Consider the following 19,673-nt stretch of genomic DNA (forward strand, 5'->3'; position numbering starts at 1 on the left):
TATTTTTTCATGTTTTGCCAGGTCAGTCTGTGTTAACGGTGTTATTAACTGCATTCTTCAACTAAAGAAGTGAGAACAAATGATGTGGGGTCTTGTTTTTTTGCAATAGGCTGCAAGTAAATGTGTAAAGATACAATTTCAAATTGGTTCTTTGTTAAGTTTTCTGGTCCTTTCCGTGACTTAGGTGTCTGTTTATGTTTGAATGTTTCAGAGATTAGTGTGAAGGGTCTTAACAGACAAACACTGGTCAAATACAAGCCCTGGATTAAAAATCAGAAACACTTTAAAAAGCCTGGAGAGCTATTCCTTAATACCACTTTAAAGATTACAGGGAAGTCCGGATCCCTGGAAGCAAATGAGGGATGGCTCAAGACTTTTGCACAGTGCTGTACATGTCATGTTCCCTGTTTTATAGCTCAGCTCAAACTGACACGTTCTCACTAACTGCTTCTCATTTTCTCCACAGTAAACTTTGACCACTTCCAGATACTGCGGGCCATCGGGAAAGGAAGCTTTGGAAAGGTAATGCGGCCTCCATTTTTCACGCGACTTGTATATTGTTTGCCCTTAATTACCCACCACAGTCGTCATCTCTAAAGAATCGGTGCAAGCGAAGCGAAATGTGCTGGGATTACACTTTAGTTCTCGTGTGCTGCTGTTATTTAATAACAGTTATAAATGCAGCTTATGTAATTATTTCTATAAAGTCAGTTAGAGGAGAGCCGATTTATATTTCATCTCACTCAATCTAGGTGGGAATTTTGACCCCACGTCTCAATTTAATTACACAGCAGCAAAATTCTGCGGCTCTATTTGTCATCGCGCTCAACGGTTGGGCTGAAGGCAGGAGGAGAACTTGGTGTGTGTGTGTGTGTGTGTGTGCGCGCTGCATTTTGTGAGACCAAATTACCCACAGCTCTTTTCAACCTTGTCACAGGTGCCAAAATCACCGCTGGTGGCCATTGTTGATAAAACCGTCATTTTGGATTAACTTGTGGGCCATTTTCTTTCACCTCCTGCCGAAGAATTCCTTTGTGTACACATTGAACGTCTGGATGAGACTTCAGTAATGAATTCAGGACTGTGTGTGTGTGAGATACACAATTGGGGCTCCAGAGATTGGAATAGTTTACCTTCATTTTAAATATCACTGCCCTGTGCACATTGTCGGCTTTAAAATTCAAACTTAAAGAGTTTGTAAGTAAACTGGCTGAGATGAGACAGACGATGCACCGGGTCCTCGTCTGAGTGCTGGCTTTCAGTTGTGCTGTCTCTCTTCCCCAGCCATGCACACACAGACACTGTGCTACACTTACACAGTGAGACAGATGCTCACAGAGACGTCCAGATACATTTTGTCCTTGCTGGAGGTCATCTTGTGTGTGTTTTTTGGCCCACTGTGGCCTCACACCGAGCTGCTGTTTTTTGAACACTTTAACAGCACCAGTCTTTAGCTTCCTGTTGAACACACAGTGTGGGGTGGGGGGGGTAGGAGGTAATAAATCAAGTTTGATTATCCTAATGTATAGCTGTCTTTATGTTAAGGATTAAAATGAAATTCACAAGAGGAAGGTGTTGGTGTGTGTGGTTGGGAAGAGAAGGGAGAAGCTAGAATGAAGCACAAACAGAGGGAGGTGTTTGCCTCTCGCTGTAGCGCTGTGAAACATGATCTGTATATTGCAGCTTGTGTAGGTGCTCCAAGAAAATGGGTTCATCGGCATGCAGCACTGTAGATGTGCACGTATGCACTCGCGAAAGAGAGAGGATGCTTGTGTTGCTGAGCTCGTTCTTGCACAGCGGGGAGATGTGGGTGTGGCGGAGGTGTGGTCCCGGGCGCGGCTGCAGGGGAGGAGTGGTGTGGTGAGCTCAACGGGGCCGTGCTGGAGACGCAGGTGAGAACAGCTGATGGCGTTTTGGACTGATGATGGTTTCCTTCCCTTTTATAGTGAGACGGGAGAGGAGCGGGAAATCAGCTGAGACCGACAGCTGTCAGACTGTGGTCGGTCATAACACAGGAAACTATAAATAAACGTGGCATCTGGAGACAAAGACCTGTGCGTGTGTGTACCTGTGTGTAGTGCATTTCACAGTGAGGTAGGTTGGGGCTACCTCATAACTCCCCGCTGTGAGGCTGCCAGATGGGAAAAAGAGGAAACCGCCTCGTTCTCCTGAAACGCTCATTTTCCTCTGCTCACTTTTCATCTTTACAATCTCAGCACTTGGGTGTGTATCTTCTTGCAGTGGGCCTCTCAGTTTCATTCTTATTCATAAGAGCTCCTCTTTGTGTTATTTAGTTTGTACCTGAAAAGTCTAATTTATGCCTGAGTACACAAGTACAAATAAAAGGAGTACCACGTAATTTAATGGGTCAGCTTGGGTCCAGAACTGAATTAGAGATAATGTAGGGCTGTTTTAGGTCTGAGCCACTAACCTGACGAAAACGCAACACAACTGCTGGTAAGTGCGTGTTGTTTAAAACAGATAGTTGGAGAGGCAGGTCAGTGCTTTTAAAGGTTTATCAGGTGCCAAATCATTTTATAGATGTGAAATGTAGGACTGTGCAAAAGTTTGAGCCACACCTTAATTCTAACATATAACTTGCTGGGTAATGGGAAACGGGTGCAACAGTTTAAATTTGAAAAGTTTACATGAAAATACAGTATAAAAGGCGTCATACAGAGTTGATATAATGAGCTAATGAGCTTGAGCATCTTTATCTTCAGCACGCCCTGAACTCTCTTAGGCACATTTCTTTGGAATTCCTTTAAGTAGTCTTCAGGAATAGTTCTCCGGGCTTCTTTAAGGACATTCAGAGCTCTTCTTTCGATATTAGCTGCCTTTTTGTTCCATTCTCTGCCGAGATGATCCCACACGGCTCAGGTCAGTCCATGAATGATGGTGTTTCGATGTGTTTAGTAAGCTGCTGCCGATCAGACGCTTTCCAGATGGTATTGCATGGTGCATCAAAGTCTGGTGGTACTTTTCATAATTCCATCAATTTTGACGAAATCCCCAACACCCTGGCTGAAATGCAGACCCAAACTATGACAGAGCTGTACAGTAGTTTACAGGTGGTTGTAGACATATTACCAGCAATTTCAACCAGAAATGTCAGATTTTGGTTCATCACTCCACCAGACCTGCTGCCACTGATTTTCAGTCCAGTTCTTGTGTAATTTGGCATCCCTCAGCCTTTTCTCCCTGTTCCCTTCCTTAATAATGGCTTCTTGACAGCCACCCTTCACTGACACCATGAGATGAGGCTTTGGGTAACACTAGATGGATCAACTGAAGGACCAAGTGCATCTTTCAGGTCCTGTGTCAGGTGTTTGCTGAATTCTTTTTGACATGACTTTCAGGTACTGTTCCTCCACTGTAGATAGATTTTTCAGCCTGTCCCCTTTTTTTCTGTCTCCTACTTTCCCAATCCAAAGAAATTAAATGGTGTGTTTCTGTGACAGGTTGCTAGTAACAAAGTACCTAAAGATAAAATTTAAAATTGGTTCTTTGCTAAATTGTGTGTTTTGTATTGTATTTGACAACTCGGGTTTGTCCCCTTGAGTTAGGTTAAGTGGTTTAACCCCCCCAAAAAACAAAAATATCGCTCTGAAAGTGATCAGGTACAAGGACTGGACTGAAAATGGGTGAAAAAGCAGTTAATGTCCAAAGAAAAACTCTAAATGACCTTCAGAAAGTCTAAAGAAAGGAAGAAGAAGAACATCTGGCTCAGTACAGGCAAAATATAAAGAACCGAGGAGAGGCTCAAGACTTATTCACAGATAATCAATCAAATTAATCAAGCGTCATCTGGAAGCAGCCTCCTGGCTGTAAGAGCGTCTCGTTTTTGTCTCATTAACTGTCTGGTGGCGCTCACAGTAGTCTGCTGTGACGGGGTCCTCGAGGACTAATGTTACAGGGAAATCATTAGGAAAGTGCTTTGGACTGAGCTTTACTGAAATCTCAGTTTTCCCCCTGTCGGAGAGCTCCACCACCTCCACCCCCCCTCCTCCTCCTCCTCCTATTCCTTCTTTTTAAACGTCAGTACAGGTACCGTCTCCCTCCCATCCCTGTATTTTTGTTACATAATACTTAGTGGCTGTGCTCACTGTTCAATTCAAGTTGGTTTAAGAGAGATGGTAGTTTAAAAAACACAAAAACAAGCTGTTTTGGTAAAGCAATATATATGATTATTAAAGATAAAATATAGTGTTAATTTTGTTTGAGTTCCTGCCGTCTCTCTTTACTTCTCACTCTGTTTTGAAGCATCTGCCTTCCAGCAGATGGGGGAGACTGTAATGGCAGCTGCTTTCCAGGAGGATGTAGCTCATCTGTATCATTTCCTGCTCTCTCTTTTCCTCTCTAACTTTTCCCTGTGTGCATCAGACTTTCGCCCCCCTCTTCTTTGTCACTCCAATGTTCTCAGCTCAGGCTGCATAGGAAGCTGGCATTTCTCTTGCCGGGCTTATTAAAGCCTGTGCTTTAGAGCTCTGGAGGGGGGCTAACACTCGAGGGGGACATGACAGTCATTGGCAGTGACAGCAGTTTAGTGACAGCTTCCTAATGTCAACAGTCACATGGACAGGTAAACATCTAAACGGATAGAAGAGAGGTGGATGGAGAGAGACAGGGAAGGTCAGAAGTTGTGGATGACTCAGCGTGCGGTTCCTGCGTCTTCTTTCCCTGCGCCGTGCAGCTGCTTCAGTGGGAATAAAGCCTCATTAGGATGGAAATGGGAAGGCAGACTAACAGAGACGGCTGCTGGAAATGAGTGGGAGTAAAAACGAGATGGAGATGAGGGAGTAGATGATCAAGCCTTCAACGTTTTCAACTTTTTTTTTCTTTTTTTTAACATCCGTTGGGCTCCCAGACGGCCAATCAGTCCTTCTGTCTCTAAAGACTGACAGTAGCTGCTTTTTACTTCTCATCCCTCCCTTCTTTGCACCTCTCAAAACCAACTCTCGTCTTTACTTGATGAAAGTTGGTTTTGCAGAGTTAATCTTGCAGCTCAGCCACAGCATAGCCCTCGGCAACCAAGAGCATGCTAGCGGGCCGTTGTTATTATGTTATTACTGTGTTTTTCGGAAAATAAGGCACTCTAAAAATCAGTCCTTTGATTTTTCTGGAAATCGACAGTGCTCCTTATAATCCGGTTCGCCTTATGTCTCTACCAGCTTTGCACATCTACAGACTGAAATCTTTGCCCATTCTTCCTTCCAAAACAGCTCCAGCTCAGTCAGATTAGATGGGCAGCGTTTGTGAACAGCAGTTTTCAGATCTTGCCACAGATTCTCGATTGGATTTAGATCTGGACTTTGACTGGGCCATTCTAACACATGGATGTGTTTTGTTTTAAACCACTCCATTGTTGCCCTGGCTTTATGTTTAGGGTCGTTGTCCTGCTGGAAGGTGAACCTCCGCCCCAGTCTCAAGTCTTTTGCAGACTCCAAGAGGTTTTCTTCCAAGATTGCCCTCTATTTGGCTCCATCCATCTTCCCATCAGCTCTGACCAGCTTCCCTGTCCCTGCTGCAGAGAAGCCCCCCCAGAGCATGATGCTGCCACCACCATATTTGACAGTGGGGATGGTGTGTTCAGAGTGATGTGCAGTGTTAGTTTTCCACACATAGCGTTTTGCATTTTGTCCAAAAAGTTCCATTTTGGTCTCATCTGACCAGAGCAGCTTCTTCCACATGTTTGCTGTGTCCCCCACATGGCTTGTGGCAAACTGCAAACGGGACTTCTTATGGTTTTCTGTTAACAATGGCTTTCTTCTTGCCACTCTTCCATAAAGGCCAACTTTGTGCAGTGCACGACTAATAGTTGTCCTATGGACAGATTCCCCCACCTGAGCTGTAGATCTCTGCAGCTCGTCCAGAGTCACCGTGGGCCTCTTGGCTGCATTTCTGATCAGCGCTCTCCTTGTTCGGCCTGTGAGTTTAGGTGGACGGCCTTGTCTTGGTAGGTTTACAGTTGTGCCATACTCCTTCCATTTCTGAATGATGGCTTGAACAGTGCTCCGTGGGATGTTCAAGGCTTGGGAAATCTTTTTGTAGCCTAAGCCTGCTTTACATTTCTCAGTAACTTTATCCCTGACCTGTCTGGTGTGTTCTTTGGACTTCATGGTGTTGTTGCTCCCAATATTCTCTTAGACAACCTCTGAGGCGTCACAGAGCAGCTGTATTTGTACTGACATTAGATTACACACAGGTGCACTCTGTTTAGTCATTAGCACTCATCAGGCAACGTCTATGGGCAACTGACTGCACTCAGACCAAAGGGGCCTGAATAATTACGCACACCCCACTTTGCAGTTATTTATTTGTACAAAATGTTTGGAATCATGTATGATCTTCGTTCCACTTCTCACGTGTGCACCACTTTGTGTTGGTCTTTCACGTGGAATTCCAATAAAATTGATTCATGTTTGTGGCTGTAATGTGACAAAATGTGGAAAAGTTCAAGGGGGCCGAATACTTTTGCAAGCCACTGTATGAATTCTGGTTGTGTTTACTGACCTCGAAACGATTTTATGTACACGGCGCTCGAAAATCTGTCAAATGTTTTAGTACGACTTTGCTAAGCTACGAACCCGCACCGTTTAATGGATTGTCGGAGCATTACGGCTATCGTAGGCAGGAGCCTCGCGGAGTGATACGTACTGTGCTTCAACATAATATTACCGTATTGTGTGTTTGTTTAACCTCTTTTTAAGTTTTGTGGATATGTACATGGTTATGCTGAGGATATGTCGGCCAATTTCCACTGGAAATGCCTTTTGGTTAAACTGTCAGCAAGGAATTTGCATTTGCACCGTTACATTTTTATATAAGTTTAATGCACATGAAAAACAGCTGCTTGTTTAAGTGAAAATACATTGATGGGTTTTTTTGCACAAATGAAGTGGAGTTGTAAAGTATTTTGTCTCGTGTCAGTTATATCGTTATCGCACATTTTCAAATTTATATCGTGATGAATATTTTTGGCCATATCGCCCTGCTCTACTTCTACAACACGCCTTGTGTAGATGAGTTAGTGAGGCAAACTGACCAGCTGTCTTATTGTGTCTGTTGAGTGTTTGGTTTTGTGAACGGCCTCTTTAATGCACGAGGGTGTGACCATCCACATCCTTGTATCTGTCCACTGTCAGCCATTTCACTTTGTGCAAATTTGGCCAAGTCTTCCAAGTGTGCGTGTTTTTTTCCTTCTGACCAGATGCAGCTTTCTGCAACATCACTTTCATGTCCTTATACTGATCACCACACTGTGTATGTGCGCTAAAACAGAAATCATTTCACTGCTCCTTCGTAGTGGCAGGTTACAAAACGTCATTAGATGCTGCGTGGCCGTACAAGATAGACTTTGGTTAGCAACAACTCTCTGAGGCCTTTACTGTGAAACAGAACGCTGTCTTATCCGGCTAACTTCAAGGTTTAATGTGGGATTTTTTTGTAATCCAAGACATAATGCCAGGTCAACTCATGCTTTGAACCTAATCTGCTCCAGAGCAAATCATGTTCAAATGTGAGATCAACAGGTAGAAAATCACAACCTACTAACCAGGAAGACCAAAAAGAACAAAATAAATAAAATCCCCGATCCTGGAAGATCCCTCAGACCGCTGTGTGCAGAGAGTAGGAGGGTGTAAAATCTTTTAGCAGAGTCTGATGTCTTTGTCTTTCCATGATGAGCAACAATAATGAATATAGATTCTCTACAACAACTTTATTGTTTTGGAAGTATTAATATATTATCCCAAAACTTCTACATTTAACCTTTTAATCAGACCAGCAAAAATCTAGTATTGAATTTTAGCGCAGTCATAAAAAATTGTTTGCTAAAAGCATTTTTGCAGCTGAATATTTTAAATTACAGTTAACTTTACTTTTTGGCTGTTTCACCTGTAAGACATTAAAATAACATGCTAAGGTTTAATAGTCTATAAGGAATACACTCTGAGCCCTGGGCAGTGTTGTGCTAATAAGAGAAGGTTTGTGTGTGCAGTGAAACAGTAATTTTTGTATTTCACAATTTATTGATATGTTTGATCCTTTCTGACCTGCGTTAATGAAGCAGCCATTAGAGCACCATGTCCGCTACAATAGTTCTGTAGTTTGATGCTTGAGTCGTTGCAGACTTGTTGAAACTCCCTCACCCGTCAAAGCAGCGTCTGTGTTATTCGAGTCCAGCAGATGGCAGTGTTTCACTGTCATATGATGGCTGTCTGAAGCTTCAGCTGGATTATTCGTTTAAATTAGATCGTTTTATAAAAATTACAACAACAGGCCTGAACCTGCTTAGCTCCAAAGAGCTGGCTAAACAATGGGGCATGTTCAGAATCTTCCTGAAGTTTAACAATTCCCCAAAAAGCTACACAAAGTGAATTTCCATATAAGACAAGAAAGAAAGAACAGGGTGTGACGTGGAAGGGGCACTCTGGCAAACAAATTACTGCTTTTATTAAGTTACAAAACTCGCAGTCTTGTTCACGAGTGATCGGAGAAGGGAACAGGAGATCGACAGATGGATTGGTGCTGCGGCTGCAGACTCTTTACCAGTCCGTCTTTACCAGTCGATTTACGTCCGTACCCTCTGTCACAACGGGACTGAACGGACTCACGCGTAGGCTCTGAGTAGGGAACAATAAAGGGTTTTTATTTACAGAAGCACCAGGTGATCTATTTACAAAGTGGGGAAAAGACGGGTTCTGGGACTCCACACACGAACAGGAGGGGGGAAAGACACTTGCAGTCCACACACGCTCCAAAGTCCTCACTCCATCCACGCTCCACGCTCGGCTTCACACTCCACAAGAAACACAAAAGCTCGCTCCAATCCTCACACACTTGATCGCTCAGGTAACACAGGGGCAGGTCCAGGGAAATCTATTCACAGAGATGCAAAAGGTTACTGTAAGAAGATCGCTAGGGAAACACGAGAATGAACTGAGCTGGGGTTAACACTGACGAGAGTCGGCAACGGTCCAGCGACGAGAAATACAGGGCTGCCATCTTATAAGGGGACTGGAACACTGTTGGGTGATGAGCCACAGGTGTGACCAGGTGCGTGGGCCAAGGGCAGGAGCCCACAGATGAGCTCCGCCCAGGCAGTGAGAGAAGGAGGGACAGAGAGGGAGGGAGAGAGCGGGTACAAAATCAAAACAAAAAAACACATGTAGCCACACTGAGGCGACCGGGTATACACAGGGACCCTGACACCTCCACAGGACAAGACTCAGCTGTCCATCTGCATCTTAAGGATAAAGGACACTATTTCGAGGATGCCAATGTTCACATTTTGGACCGAGAGGACAGATGGTTTGAAAGAGGAGTGAAAGAAGCCATCTATGTGCACTGTGAGCGACCATCTTTGAACAGAGGCGGGGGTTTACGACACCAACTGTCTGCCATCTATAATCCAGTTTTGAGTTCCCTCCCCAGACGCCTTAACGCCCACTCACATCCTGGGCCATCTGACCTCAGGAATTCGCATGACAAGGTGGGGCCAGGTTTCACAATGAACTCACCCGAAACTCTGGCTGATTGGGACCCACACCCACTTTCACACCTTGGCTCAGGCGATTAGAGGATCATCAGGGGGTCCTTTTGTCCCTCTGTGGGGGGATACTCCCACTAGGTTTATATCTGGGACTCTCCACCATTTGACCTTAGAACTGAAGAAGCTTCTCGGATGAGAGGTGAAACGTCTTCAAGTAACTTAAAGAAGTCCAGACGCTTTTCTTTGCAAGCTCCTTTGACTGACACCCTCACCTTTTTCAGAAATGTCATGTATGAAAATCTATAATAACTCCAGTTATACGGATATCAATATCCTCATATACTGAAGACTTCATAATTTACCACATATGGACATGACTAACGGACGTGTTCAGAAATTTGAAAACCAGCATATCAACATGATCCCACAAGGGGGATGTGATGATCTGATAGCAAACGGAGATAATAATGGTAACTGTAAGCGCAAGAATACCTTTATCATTGGTGACTTTAATCAAGTTAGAACAATTTGTGATCCAAGCAATCGTATCAATGCAAATAGAAATCTTTATGAAAGCCCCACAGACATGCACATTCTGTATTGTAAACTGCTGGGACAAACAACCGATACACATTGTACATACAAACAGATACAGATGAAAAGGCGTATTGTAATTGCATGTGATAAAATCAATAATTTCCTTCAGCCTGTACGCTTTGAATGTTGCTCTTGAGTTGAGAGATGCTGTAAGCTTGCTGCTATCTTTAAACATCACTTCATGATTCTGGTGTAGATGCTTTATAAGACTTTGTTACGTTTCTTAAACAGTGATGAAAATAACAAAGAGGAAATATGAGAGAAGTGATTTTCAGTGAATGTTGAAAAAAATACCACAACAACAAAAATTATGGCAACATTGCTACACTTTGCTTTCTTAGCTTGCATATTGTACATTTTCACAGTTGTTTCTAATTGGCTACATCTTCTCTCGTTGTCACAGCTATTGCTCAACTTTCAGCACTCATTAAATTAAAAAAACAACAAAAAAAACCAAGTTGCTGCTGGTAAGGTTGGCATTCTTGCAAGACTCAGTAACACATCTAGAACTACATAAAAAAATAAATAAAAAAAATGCACATCCCATGTTTATCCCGTGTTATTCCAGGCTGAGTTTATGCATTTATGCTTATTTGTTTATAAAATATTATAAGCTGGTCTGAGGTCATTTGTTACTAAAGAAAAACAAACAAACAAACACTGTGTCATTATTTAATCCACTAAAACTAAGACACAATGCAGAAGCAGTGTGTGAAAACTAAGTGCACCTTCACTGGTGTAGCATCTGCCTTAGAAATAATGAACTCAAATTAAACTGTTTAATCATCTCTATGTGCTAAAGGCTCATTTTAATGCAGCATTAATCACGTTGCTTTAACAGTGCTGCATTTTAATAATGTTTATCATGTTCTTTGTAGATTTTAATTATCACCATCGTCGCTGTGATAACATGTCTGGTTGGAGCAGGCGGCACTCAGGGATCATGTTGTGTGGAAGAAGAGTCATGTGATTGTTTTTTTTTAAGATTTTTTTATATGAGTGCACAGAGTGTGAAACAGAAAGATAGGATTGACAGAGAAAGCTGATCATGTCTGTTGTGACACCTGCAATCCCTGACTAGAGTTTTAGGTTTTGTCAGGCAGCTAACACGAAGAAAGCCTGGCTTCATTGTACAAATACAACTTACATATACAATACATGACATATTACACAGAGTCGTTATTTATTCAACAAAAACTAAGCCAGATGCAGTTTTTGGATTTTATTTAAAAATGTTCTTATTCTGATTGTTTACTTAATATATTTAGACACATTTGGTTTATTTATATAAAAATGATATTTTACACAAAACTTCAAATAGCTGCCTGCAAACATGGCTCTTTATTGTAAAGCCAGGTATGAACAACAACCTGCAGCTGCATGCTGTTGTGGTCATTGGTGTCACATTAAGTTCTGAACCACAAACAGAGAAGTTTCTTAGAACTGCTGGGCTAGTGATGTAGGTGTTGATGCAAATGATTGCTTAGGGTGGTGCTACAGCAATGTATAAAAACTGAAGCTCCCAGAGCCAAGTTTTATTTGTTCTTCCGTAACTGAGGTGAACTATAACCTGCTCAGGTAGAATTTAATAACAGCGAGTCTGAACTGCTCATCTCCAGGCTTCACGTCTCATTCTGTAAGAACTTGTTGTTTGTTTATTAACTTTTTATAAACAACAGGCTTTTGTATACTTCCAAGAAAGAGGGAGAACTTACTCTTCTGCCACTCTCACATTCATCTTTATCTGTCATCAGTTCAGATAAAAGCATCACTGATTATTCTGAACACTGTTTTAAAGCGTCTGCGTCACTCTAATTTCTTCTTAAAGTTGGCAGACAGGATTGTGAAGAAGGACATAGTGGATCCCCCCTTTAATGAGCATATTATCAGTGAACACTGAATACAAACAACCCAAATGCTCATTAAAGAAGCAGGTTGGCTCATAAAGTGCTCTGTACTTATTTTATGCAAGTGCTGTTTGTTTCTGGAAACAACCACCATCTGTAATCAACACAGGACTTATTGAACTGTCAGGTGTGCAGACAACATGGCACATTTTGGGAACACCTATAGTTGATGTCTTAATTATGAAAATAGCTACTATGTAGTTGATGCTTCCTGTTCTGCCAGAGCAGGTGCAGCCTTTGTGGAAGTGGGTTCCACTGGACCTGCGTCTGTGAACGATCCATTGTGGGTGATTTTTTTTGGCCTTGCATCTGTGTGTAAGGACCAACCACAACCATCTAAAATCTTTGCATGTTATTTTATCTTCTGTGTAAGAACATACACAGCATACCCCGATGATCAGCTTCAAGGGTTCTCAGCGTAGGATGCATACAGTATGTCATGCTGAAATATAGAGCACTTACAATAGAACCCACTAGAAACCAATTATTTTAGCCTAGTTCCTTAAATCTATGGCATTTTTCCATGCTGACTGATATGCTGCTCAGTGTCTTTTGCTGTCTGTGTCATGATCCTGGGCCATGTTGGCCCAGCATTCTTAGTTTCCGTATGTTTTGTGTGTTGTTCTTTATTTATGCCATGGTTTCTGTTAAGATGTTCCTTATTTGATTACCCCCTGTGTGCCCCTCTGTATATCTGTGAGCCCTCGTTTCCCCTCCTTGTGTTTTATTCCATGTTTTCCCCAGCCCGTTATGTCCGTGCTCTCCCCGTGCTGTCTCTCCTCCTCTCTGAACCTCCGTGTACTTCCTGTTTTACTTTGACAGTCTCCCGTCAGTTTTGCGTTTACTCCTGCCATGTCTCGTTATGATTATCAGTGTCACCTGTGTTCCCCGTGTGCTCCCACTTCCCTCGTTGACCCTCTGTGTATTTATGTCTGCGTCTCCCTCAGTTCTGTGTCGCGTTCTCCCTCATTCATGGCCGTGTGGTTCTCTGTGTATTACGTTATAGTTTCCCAGTTTAGGTTGTATGATTTTTCTCTCCAGCAATAAAGCTGTGTTTTGAGTTCATTCCTGCCTCCGTGAGCTTGCGTTTGGGTCCTCATCCTGCCTGCACACAGCCGCAACCATGACAGTCTGCTTTTAAATCAGATGTCACTCTGAACATAAACACAAGCTACAGCAGCCCAGCTGTCTTAGCTGAGTACAAGGATACATTTACTCTCTTTGTGTAAAATATTGTGATGATTTTACATTATATTAGGCAGGCAGCTGCCCAAATTAAACCGTGACTATTAGCAGTTTGGTTATTTTGAACGCCTCGGCTGGAAAAAATTCAAAATGGTTTGTAAGGTTGGCCACAGCTCTGTATGTAAAGGGGAGTTAGAAGATTGCTTCATATTTTAAGATTGATTAAGATTAATTAATATTTTTAATTGTTTTATTTTACATCTCACCTTTTACACTGCATTGAGTTGCTGCCATGTGATTGGCTGAGTGTGCATCGTTCTTTGTTTCAAAATGGACTTAATGCTTGGTTGAACATACAGTCATGTTTGTCTAGTTGTGATGTTTATCTCCTTTAGATTCATTTTTTATTTTCATGATGAAAAATGGTTTGTTGGTTCATACTTGTTACCAAAGTAAACTTCAAAACAGACTTTATTATATGATATAGTTTTAAAATTGGATAAAAATTGACTTCAGCATAATATAAAATAATGTGTTTTCACGATACCTGATTTTTAGCACTATGTATGCATTGGTCAACTTTCAGATCTATGAAGTTCAGCTAAGTTATCTATGTTTTTATTTTTAGTTTCCATGTGCATTTAGATCGGCCGATGCACGGCCGATTCTCTGATGTGTGATCTGTTTCTACCTGTGCTGATGCTAGCAGGACTGAAGCTGATCAAGCAGCAGTAAATATGTGAAGCAAGGCTGAAGGATACACTCATAAAATGAACAGAATCATAAGAATATAACAGCACGAGCACTGCAAATGCAACTAAAACATGTTGACATCAAATGGTATGTTATTTGAAATCTACATGAAATAATGACACATCTATGTTTTCCTTTTTTTTTTTTTTTTTTTTTTTTTTTTTTTGTATTTATTTAGTTTTTCCACAGTTGTGTAAATCAGTCTGTCTGTGGACTGGTACAGCTGAAAAGCCGACGCAGCCAGTTCCTCTTCTTCTTCTTGGGTTTTTTCTCTGGCACAGTCTTAGCTTCAGTTTCGAGTTCAGCTGGATTGGTAGTTATCATTTTCTCTCTGTCTTCTGTTTGTTGTAGAGAGTCATGCAGAGACATATCAGTTGATGTCAGGGAGTCTTCTTCTTCTTCCTTGTCCTGTTCTTTGGTGTCTTTTTCCACCAGAAGCTCAGATTTTCCATTTGCTGAGTTGGAATTTTGTTCATTTTGCTCCTGTGTGATGTTAATGTAGGACGCTTTGACTTCTTTCAACTCTTGATAAAGAGTCTCTACTTTCATGTCATGAAGCTCGTTGCTGGAGCACAGCTGGGATTTAAGCTCACTGATTTCCATGTTCAGTGTCTCCTGGTCCTGCCTATGTTTATCTTCCTGTTCCTTGAGTTGGTGTTGAGCTTCTAGGAGCTGTTGTTGGAGTGTTCCTATTTGCTCTTGTTGAGTCTTGTATTGGACTTCAAATTGAGCCTCCTTCAGACCTACACAGTCCGTGTGTGAAGCCTCAGTGGTTTGGGTAGAAGAATCCACACACTGCTCTGTGGTAGGGTCGCTGACGTCTTCGTGCAGGACACGGATCATGTCATCCAGCATGACAACTGCTTGGTTGTCCTTTGCTTGAACCTCTGTTTTGCTCGTATCAGGCTTATTATTATCATTAGCCTCCTCCAGTTGCTCTATGAGCTCTTTAATTGTTTCTTCATGCTGTTTTTTGTCGGCGATCATCTGTGCATGAAGTTTTGTCACCTTAGACTGGTAATAAGAAGCCCTCTTATTAGCAGCTACCAGTTTCCAGTAAAGCTCATTCTGGTGGTTTTGGGAAGCTTGTAGTTGATGCCTGAGAGCAGCAATCTCACAACATGAATCATACTGGACTCTGCCATGATGGGGTATAAATCTGGGATTGGGCTGATGTTGCCACGTCCCTCCATTTGGCCCAGGGTTTTGTCCACTGGCGTTATTCATGTTTGCCTCTGTCTCCATATTCACGTCGTCCTTTGGTTCTGACATAGGGAGGGATTCAGGGTTTTCCCTTTCAGAGGTTCCTTCAGGGTTTTCTGACACTTCTTCATTTCTCAGGTTGCTTCCATCAGCCACGTTGTTTTGGGCTTCTAGAAGAGCCCGAGCATACGCCCGAGTAATCGGTCGTCTGGCTTCTTCAGCCACTCTTTTCTGTTTTTGCCCCCTTTTTTTCTTGCCTTTCACGACCACTTCGGTTTGAACTTGTGCCAGAGGACGTGTTTCAGGATTTGGTGTTTGGGGTTTTTTGAGGTCATTTTCCGATCTTTGCAAAACTGTTATATTTGGGCTCACGACCACTTCCATCTGTGCTTCTGCCATTTTATATGCGTCTGCTTCTGCTTCTGCTTCAGCGTCTGCTTCTGCGTCTGCTTCTGCTTCTGCTTCAGCGTCTGCTTCTGCGTCTCTGTGTCTTCCTTATCTTGGTTTTAACAAACAGGTTGTTTTGTTGTTCTGCCACCAAAGAGTTGCTACAGTTGACTGAATTTCTCCTTCCAATGACAGAATGTGATGACATCACGAGCTTTGTGCCTTTGATTCTGTGATTGGATAATTCCAAAATAAAATGTACACAAGTTTACTTTTAAAAAAGTCATTTTATTTTGTAGTATATGTTGAATTAACACTATAAAAGCTACTCGACCAGAATTGCAGTTAAAAATAAAACAAAAGCAAAACACAAGTTTTTATAAATGGTTGTTACAAACAAACCTAACCAAAGGAGAAGACGACTGTTTAGTGGAAAAATATTAGACATGCTCACTCATAATAACTGTGTAATAATGTAAACTAAGACATGTCGAAAACATTGATATTTAGTTAAAGGTATTTATTCAAACTATCCAATGACCAGCATGTTTTACTTAATGTCTGTAGGCACTGGGAGCTTGGTGGTTGCCTAGGCGACAATATGTCATCTATGTTTTGTTTCTAATTCAGTTTCACTGGTGAAACTAAGAAACAACAGGCTGTAGAGGGACACGTTAACAGAGCTTTACTAACTCTTACTGTCATATCCAGTGTGGACAAATCTGTATAGATTTATATTAATATATTAATCATTCATTTGAATAACCAAGGATGCAAAATAAATATCACAGGAGAGTTTATGAGACCACAAACACTGATGAGGTCCAGTTCAAAGAAGCAGATTTTTTGGGGGGGATTTTGTGCAAGATTGATGGTTATTCTACATTTTAATAGTTTTAATGATAACATTATCACACTCCTTTTTTAACAAATGTAAATTAAATGTTTCAGTCTGTATGGAATTCAATTTAAATTCTCATCTATAAAATTGTGTAAAAGTATTTTTTTTTACTTCTTAAGCATGTTTTATTATTATTATTACTAACCCTGGTTAATGTAGCAGTTTGAGGAAAAATCCCACTGCAGACGCTCTGGTGCTGTCTCAGGATCGTTAATTGTTTTTGCAATATGTGTGGAAATAAAAGTTGATCACATGTTTAGCAAAATGTTTGCACCTGGAGATAAGACCAAAGTATATGAAAAACATCTTTCCAGTGACTTTCAGGTAGAATTTATGACACATGTAGTTTTTTTTCTTTCAAAACTGTATATTTGCTGTTAAAATGGAACAAATAAAGCCGGGCCCATATAGCCCTCCGTACTTCATGCAGACGTGTGGTCTTGAAGCTACATTTCACATTAGTTCTCCCTCAAAGTGCATTCAGAAAAAAACCCCACTTGTGATAAACCACGGCAGACCCGGAGACATTTTCAAGCTTTTCAGTATGCTTTATTGAGGCACACGGTTGCTGAATACACATGAATGGCTGCCGCATCCCAGCTGCCAGCCAACACATCCACAACACCAACAAGTCAGACAGCGCAAAGCCTTTTAAGTTGGCGAGGCGTGCTAGCAAATGCAGCGCAGGTACATCCATCTCACCTGCAGCAGCATCGCAGACCACGCCCCCCTCCACACCACTCTTTCCTCATAGTTGCTCGCCATCGTTGCTCTCAGAGGGCAGAAGGTCCCGATCAAAGTGCACAGGTAACTTCCCTTCACATTTCACGACAATGATCCTGTTAGTGAGAAGCCTGCCTTCATACTGGCAGCTGGGTTTCCTGGCTCCCTGATGCTTTAGCTTACATTTAATTATGCGAAACGTTGCGGTACTATACGTCATGCCGCTATTTTCATCGTACCTCCCATCACCTCTACAAATGGATTTGATCTTTGCTGGAATGCTGAGGATGAATGTGTTGGTTTCCTTACAACTGTTGTCAATGTTGTAGATATTCCTATTTGATATTTCTGTGTTACACTGCTTTTCAGTCATCTTAGCATCTACATGCTGTCTTCTAAACTTTTCATAAGGTCTTTCTTCAGGTCGGTTCTTGCTTGGTTGAAAATTGTTCACTTTGGAAAATCCCTTTGCAAAGAGCAGCACGAGCATCATGCAGACAAACAGTGTCTTCATTGTCTCCTGGAGAAGAAAACACATGGGCATTTTTTCACATTAAGAATTTGGTAGATACATCCTTTTGGATCCTGAAGCTCAGTAAGTCGTCTTTGTGAGCTGCAAACACACAAGACAAGAGGGCTGATAGACCTTTTTCTTTAAATGAAAGAAGTAGTTTTATTTATAGTTTTCTTTTTGATTTATTTATAATCTTATATAGAAATTTGTTCTGTTTATTTTTCAACTGTTAGGACGATTGAAAACTATCAAGCTTTATAAATATCCTGAACAAGCCTGATGTGGACAGACAGACTCCTGGAAGCAGATTCAGGCGTGATGATGTCATTTTCAACTGGAAAAAGAAGCTTTGAAAAGCTGAAGTAGTTGTCTTTGAATGTTTAGATATTTAACCTTGTTGTATTACTTTATATTTTATATTTATCGCATTAAGACATGAAGATATTTGTTTTTGCCTTAAAATTTAGTGTTTTCATTTGTACTTTTTGTCTTTTTTTTTATTGTGTCATTTTGCCTTTTTTACTTGATGTGATTTGGATAAATATATATTTATATCTACAGATATATTGAGAGAGTTTTTCTCTGGGTTTCACAAGCCCATTTTATAGATAAAAGTCCAGGTCATAATAAATCTGGTTCATTAAGAACAAAGTTTAAATCGTATTTAATGGAAATGCCTTTCTGCACTCAGTTATTCTTTCCTCTCATATGTTTCAGTGTGCTCTGCAGTAACAATGACACACTGCAAAATAGAAATAAAACAGAACTCAAGACACAATGGATTTTCCTTCAATTTGTATCTGTTTATGTGTAATTTATAGGATTTTTTATTTCAAGCTTTTCCAAATTAAGACACTCACCTTTTTTTTCCTTTACTAATGAGCAGTCGGCTGATTAACCTGCAGTGGTTCAGGTACAAGTTGGTTGTCTGGAACAGCAGGTGATGAAGATGTCGTGAAGGGTCTGTGGTTAATGTATATAGTGGGTTCATTACATAACTGGATAGGCAACATCTGACATTCAGTTCAAATACAAAAAGATCTTATTTAAACACAAATCAGCAAAAACAGGTCTCTCACCGTGCAAGCATACAGCTTACGTAAGTTTAGTATGCTCACCGAATCCAGTGTTTAGTGTAGCAGCAGAATTATCACAGTTTATGGAGATGTTCAACGTGAGCCTGCTGCCCAGCTTTAAAAGGAAAATCATTTAAAATTATACATAATAAGTTCTTACCAAAAGAGGAATGCAGACGGAGATGAGCAGAGATCTCTTCTAGTGCAGTTCAGATGCTGCTGTGAGTTATAGTTCACTTCTGTCACAGAGGAAGTATATAAAAGTGTATATATAAAAGTATATTTAATGAAGCTGATCGAACAACAGTGCAATATGTCATGATGACAGTGTTTACAATTTTGGCAGGAGAACAAAAGATAAATATTATAAAATACAAGACATGAAAATCTCAGAGGTCAGGGGTCGGGGGCCCAGGAAGTCTGACCCGCAGATTCCAGGTCTGACTTCGAGTACATAAAATATCATCTTTCTTGTGGGGAAGGAGCCTGAGTTAGAGCAGGAAGTTACACCATATTGATATTGTTGGGGTAGCCTCAATGCCAGTATTGGACTCTCCAGTTTCCTTGAAGGAGGTTTGACTTTGTGCCATTGTTGGCTGGACTCTGTGCTCATTGATATCCCAGTATCAGTGAGTTAAGACACCATGCATTTATTTTCTGTGTGGCACACAACAAGAAAACAAGCCAAGAGAGAACACATCAGCCTCCAATGACAGTTTATTAAAAAGTTTATTGGAGGTTATTTGTTGTGTTATTGAACCTCTGTGTTAATGAAAGTGTGTCCTTAATAAACGTACTCCATAAGGAAGTGTGTTCACAAGTGCACAGAACACATTAGGGCACAGGTCAATGATCGATTTTACAATTGTATTGTTAGATCGATGGACACTCTCGGATACTTGGATACTCAGGTGATTAGAGGAGCAGAGATGAT

At 41.2% G+C, this 19,673-nt stretch overlaps 1 long non-coding RNA gene across 1 annotated transcript in view; it reads left to right on the top strand.

The window, feature by feature from the left end:
* The first annotated feature begins 267 nt into the window (after nucleotides 1-267).
* Nucleotides 268-19,673, top strand: part of LOC146360604 (uncharacterized) — a 29,497-nt gene continuing 10,091 nt past the window's right edge. Inside the window, exon 1 of the long non-coding RNA XR_014799372.1 lies at nucleotides 268-522. This is a non-coding gene — a long non-coding RNA (uncharacterized LOC146360604). The remainder of the gene's footprint in view (nucleotides 523-19,673) is intronic.

Source organism: Perissodus microlepis, chromosome 23, assembly GCF_051167445.1.
Source record: "Perissodus microlepis isolate ML-2025 ecotype Zambia chromosome 23, ASM5116744v1, whole genome shotgun sequence".
NCBI classification, from domain to species: domain Eukaryota; kingdom Metazoa; phylum Chordata; class Actinopteri; order Cichliformes; family Cichlidae; genus Perissodus; species Perissodus microlepis.